This window comes from Maylandia zebra, linkage group LG5 (genome assembly GCF_041146795.1).
Source record: "Maylandia zebra isolate NMK-2024a linkage group LG5, Mzebra_GT3a, whole genome shotgun sequence".
In the NCBI taxonomy this organism is placed as follows: domain Eukaryota; kingdom Metazoa; phylum Chordata; class Actinopteri; order Cichliformes; family Cichlidae; genus Maylandia; species Maylandia zebra.
In genome coordinates this window covers 33,611,705-33,617,961 of record NC_135171.1, presented here as the reverse complement: position 1 = coordinate 33,617,961, position 6,257 = coordinate 33,611,705, and positions in this window count along the sequence as shown.

The window sequence follows — 6,257 nt, the reverse complement described above, 5'->3', positions numbered from 1 at the left end:
TGTCAGTTTTTATATAGCCACCCCCCTTTCTGCTTCACTAAGGCCCAGCCCTACACCCCGTCTTCCACTTTAACCCTTCATCTGTGCCCCCACCCTTCTAGCAGGCAAAAGGAAGGCAGACATAGGAAAAGTGAGTAATGAGATCTTGTTGGGGTGTTGTGTGTTTTTTTAAAAACCCTCTGCATTCTTTAAATGCCTCTCGATATTTAGATTATATGTGCATTAAAAAAAGTGGTTCAGTGCTTGAGATATCCTTTATAGCAGTGCTGTATTGTGTGAAGTGTTTTGGTGATCACTGTTCATTATTTCATCCATTCTCTGACTGGGCAACAATGTCTGTTTGAACTGTGAACCCTGTCTGGACGGGAGCATTAATCCATTCACAATAAAAGGTGATAGCTCACAATAAGCTGTGACATTCAAGTCCTTAATAGGCTTAAAGAAATAGGCCGTGGAGCAGAATATCATACTCGAAACAAAGGTGCAATCCACTGTTATGTTAATAGCATTAATCCATTTCAGTGGCCTGCAGTCCTCACTACTCTGCAAGGCCATCAATCAATGCGAGTCTTGCCAGTAGTTGAGACACCACAGGATACGCTTAAACCTTTCACACTTCCACAAAGTCCTGAAAGCATCTAGCCCCCCTGCAATTTGAGGCTCTTTGCTTTACTTTTGTTTGCTTTCATGCTAGCTCTACTCATGCTCTGTGTGAATTGCACATCTGGAAACACTGGTGAAGGTATGCTAAATGAGTTGTTAAAAAAAAGACCCACCCTAAGGCCAAGAGAAATGAGCAACAATAGTAAGTCGAGGAAATTCACATTCTCAAGGAACAGTCTTGTAACTTGATACCAGCAATGCCCAAATCTCCCTTGTTCCTGTTTTAGCCCATCCTTCCCCCAGTCATTGAATTTCCTTCCTGTAACACCCCCACCCTCTGCAGACCTCTATCAAACATTGAGCTCAAACAGTGGGATGCTGAGGTGGGCAATTGGCTCCTTACTGTGAGCCCAAGATGAGCTTTTGGTGAAAACCTCAAGAAAGAAAGCAGTGGTATACCGATGGCCACAGCTGTAAGCCATCAGTCATGCCACCCCAGTAAAATATTAATTACACTGTTAGCTAGTTAAGTATTTCTTCAACTTGAGTCCTAATGAATCACAACTTGAGTAGTCAATGACAAGGAACAGATTTTACATTTTCCCCTCCACAAATCACAACAGGAACAAAATTATAGTTTTTCTTGCCCATTGTATATGTTTTCTTCTGTAACGTTTTATCCAATAAAGTTGACCTATTTCCAGTCATTTAAAGTCCTACATTTTATACTTTGTCTGTCATAGGGAGTTTATTCCCAGTTCAAAAATAATCCTTGCATTTTACGCAGGGCTTGGTGCAGCCCCTCAGTTTATCAGCTGTTTAATAAAACCAGTTTTAGCGTCTCGCTGTTAATGCTCTTCTCTAACGTTCTTCAGTTTGAGAAGCTGCACCTTTCAAACAAAAGGTTTAAACAGATGATTGTTGGGGTTGCTGTTCTCTCTGACATTGTAGTTATCTAATAGTAGAAAAACACTTTGGCATGTAGCATTTAGAGCTCTATACACCAAGCTTTTGGCTCACAAGGATTACTTGTTGATCTAATTGCTAGAATCTTTGGATAAAGCAAAGCCTATAGGAAATGTCCAGGGTTCAGAGAAACTAATTTATAGTTTTTCTGAACCGTGTGTGTGTGTGTGTGTGTGTGTGTGTGTGTGTGTGTGTGTGTGTGTGTGTGTGTGTGTGTGTGTGTCTCAGTCAGTCTTGGTTGTAAGCGCATTTTCAGATGTCATATTCAAGTTTTTGCTTTTTAGTTGTATAAATCATGTGCATACGCCTCGGAGCATGTGTGTTAAATGCTCTCTGAAATGTATGATGCACTGTCTCATGGGCAGAAATACTTTGCTTGTAGTTTCTCACAGTGAATCCCCTGTAGATATACCCTGTACTTTAAAGACCACAAAAATCTCAAGCTGTTGCAAACCATTTTGTAAAAATGTGTTGTTTTTTTCATTTGTATGCATTCTTTTCATTTCTATTTTTCTCAGTTTATTCAGTCAACACACACTTGCTTTCACATATACTCACCTCCTTTTGCAATCAAACACAGTAAAAGAAAGCACGTTTGTCTTTTAGGCATATGTTAGACTAAATCATTGTTGGTAGTTAATTTCTCTTTTGTTAATGGTGTTTGTGCTGAGGAAGGTACATTAACCTGAATTGAACCTGCGTCAGAATTTCACTTCTTTAAGGTGTTTCAGAGGCGTCAGTGGCGTTTTATCCATGCAAACTTGCTTGGTTGTTAATTGAATGGCTCTGATCACTGAGGCTCGTCTGGTGAATCAGATGAGTACTTTAAGCGGCAGATCCTCTTTACTTACTAGAGATCATATTAGAAGGATATTACCTGGATTATATTCTCAGAAGACGTGCTTCTGAGATTATAAGAAAGCCTCTTTTAGCCTCTTTAAAAAGACAGAAGCTTTCTTTATAGTTTTGTTTAAAATGCGAATCTCAATGGTTGACTACTAGGAATGTTTATTTTATTTTGTCTGAGAGCACAAGAACGCAGGGTGTCCACACGCAGTGGCTTATTTGTGTGAGCTCAGGCAGAGTTCTGAGCAGGAAGCTGTAAAATGGCAACTCACCTAATGTTTTGGGAAACACATTTTTTCCACCCATACATAATTACCAGCTCAATTTAGGAGATTAGTAGTTCTGTTCTGACTTTAGTCACAGAAACAGCTGAAAAGCAATTAACACACTTTGTAAAATGAATTAAATGATTTATTGTAAAACAAAACAAAATAGTGTGTTCTTATTTTAATTTAAATTTATTTATTTGTACAAACATGCAGTAACACACAGCCACAAAAACACATACTATGTAATGCAGATTTTATGGCACTTTGAAAATGTGAGCTATAAAACCAGCTTGGCTACCTAGGAGGGAGTCTGTCTTGAAGTGATTTCATGAGTGCAGGAGAGAGGGAAGCTGAGAAGGAGGGAAAACTTTGGGAGGAGCAGAAGTGGGTGGAGATTTTGTTTCAAACTCCAGCAAATTTGGACTGTTACCTCTCTATGCTGAGCAACGAGAGCCGTGCAGACAAATAACAAAAACAGTGTCACTCTTCCCAAAATGAAATATGCTTTCATTCGGGGCATTTCAGGGATGCATCCATGTGGCTGGGCTCAGTATTTCAGAAACTGCTCATCTGCTGGGATTTTCCCCTCTCTAAACTCTAGAGTTTAAAGAGAATGGTTTGAAAAAGAGAAAATATCCAGTAAGTGGCAGTTCTCCGGGCAAAAATGCTTTGTTGATGTTAGATGAGAATGGCCAGGCTGCTTCAAAGTGATAGACGGGCAACAGAAACTTAAATAGCCACTTGTTCCAACTGAGGTATGCACCTCAGTTCGGTCCTTGAAAGAGATGCAACAGTGGAAGACCACACTGGCTGTCACTGCAGCTAAGACCTGGAAACTTAGGCTAAAGTGTGCAGGGTCTAGTCTGGAGTTTTCAAATATAATGCAAGTTGTTTAATTTTTTTTTTTGTTAACTGTCGATAAAAAAAGTTACATCCTTACATTCTATAAAATTAGCTGAAATATATTGTCACATAATTACTAGTTAACAATAACAGAAACTGTAACCTATCCTATCTTGATGTGAACACACATTCAGTCTTTTTTTTGTTAACATGTATGAATACAAAGCCAACAAAAAACAAAGTTAAAAACCAGAGAGACCCTTAAAGTGATAGAAATGTGGAAAGTGTGGAACCACTTACAGGTAGAAATGGAGTCTGCGAGCCCAACTGCTCATCATGCCTTTGATAGCTGTTAAAGAGACGCTGGGGTCAGCATTCACTCAGCTTTAACATCACCATCACCCAGAGTTCTTAGCTAACTTTGTGTCAGCATGGAGTCTGTGCAGCTGTTTACAAAGGAGCTGAAGTTGTGTTTGCAGTATGATGCAGTTTTTCCTGTCCTGCTGAAAATGCTATTGTCCCTTGGTTTCATAATAAAAGTAATGTTCATGTCTCTCTGTTCAAATACTCCTGAAATACTTTTTTTGATTTCTTTTGAAAAATTTAAAGCTATAAATCACTCCACCATTTTCCTCTTCCTGAACACAAACTGAAATCAGCTAACTGAAGTGCAAGTACGCAGGAAGAAACGAGGATGCCCCCCCCCCCCCCCCCCCCCCCCCCAATTTCTAACCATCAGATGTGCAGGTGGTTGAAGAATCTTTGTTACACAAGTAAAGACAGAGCTGTAGCCTTAATTGCTGGAATTTGTTCCAGTCAAGATGTTATATTACTGTTTCTCTAAAATATGTAATGTGATTATAGGAACACGTTACTTTGGAGCGTGCTACACCAAACACTGAAGGTGGCTGAATCATGTGCTTGTTGTAACATATCTGCTGAAATGTATGCTCATCTCTACCATATTTCTGTGGTATTTGCTTTTTATATACTTTATATTTTTCTGCTAAAGACTGCTGCAGCCACTGTTGATGTGGCTGCTCAGTGGAAGTGTGTGGGCAAGTAACATTACCAGCACATAGCCAAAGCCACTGTCAACACTCTCAGTATGTTTTAGCTACTCTAGGGTGTACATAAAGCAGAGTTTCCAAATGTTGTATATCATCTACTAACCCAGAAAATGAAATAAAGCCTCTGTTAATGTTAACTCCACTGTTATTAGAGCGCTGCAGTGATGAGAGGCGGTAAGACACTGTTAATTATATTGCATGGATTTGTGTTTTCTTTTATTTTGTGGGACAACAAACAATATGTGCAGCATTTGGAAATCATTTAAACTAAAACTTGGGCCTGTTGAGAGGCCAATTGGCATGCGCTTCATAAGCGCTACAGCGACGTGTTGGAAATCTTACTTCTCACATATGCAGAAGTGAAAGTCTCTCACTTTTATCTAGGTTAGAAGTATAACGTCTACAGATTAACCGTAGGGTCTCTGATTGACCAGTCAAAATAGCTTCACACAGAAAAACAGTTCATCACAAAAATTAAAAAAATTAAAAAAAATCTGATACTCACTGAAGTTGTACTGAATTTTATCATTGATTATTTCTTGTTTTTTCTTTTCTTTTCCCTTTTTGACATTTACATGTATGTTGCTCTACGATGTACATATCTGGCTTTGATGCACAGATTTATGCACACCGTCTTAGTTACCCAAAAGACCTCATTAATTGTATTTATTAGAGTTTGAAAATGATGTCATTTTTATGTATTGAAAAAATGACCAGTGATACAGTTGTCCCAATTTATACAATTTATACCTTCACAGTACAGTTGCACTAGTTTCTCTTCTCCCTGTCCTATGAGTGCTCTTTCTCAAACAGACATAGGTGAAATGAAATCTTTTTAGTTGCATTTATTGCAAATTGATTTGTTACCATGCCAGTGAAAGTTTCCCATGAGTTTATGTTAAACTCAAGATAATAAGATTTAAAAAGTCAGAAGGGGAAGCTTCTTCTTTTCTCAATCACTTCTGTCATCCAAAGATTCCTGACACATGATGCCATAACCACAGAACAAAACAGAATTTAATTGAATTTACTAGCGAACTGTCAAATTACCTTATATAATTTTTGGACTCAGAATTGGAATAATATTCAGTCAAATTATTAGATGTCTTTATTTCCTAGTCCAGTTGTCGTCAACTACATTTGTCCAAGAGACAGAATTTTCTCAGCAGGCACTGTGAGGGGCCAGATGCTGTTTTAAAATAAAATGAATATTGTATCCTGGGTAATATATTATTATTTGATTATACTAACTTTCCTCCTAGGTTTATGTTAGCCTTCGTCAATGTTAAAAGACTCGCATTACTTATACCGCAGAAACCCACCAGAGGGCGACTGCAATATTTTAGGCTTCATATTTATGAGGCTGTCAAGCACATGCAGTGTTGTAGTTTATGGAGTACACTGGCAGGAGAAAGGCCTTCTGAATGTATGTCAAGCATGAAAAATGGCACTCTTGAAGAGCCTTAATAGAAAGTTGATGCAGAAAACTGCAGATTTAATGAAGACTGGTCTAGTGAACATGTATACATGGTGTTAGTGTTCACATTACAGCTATAGCATACGTATAAGACCGTCTCATCCACTCAGAAGCTGAAAAAGGAAAAAAATTATTTGCATGTTTGCAGTATTTATGAAAAGCTGTTATATTTCCGGTATTTAT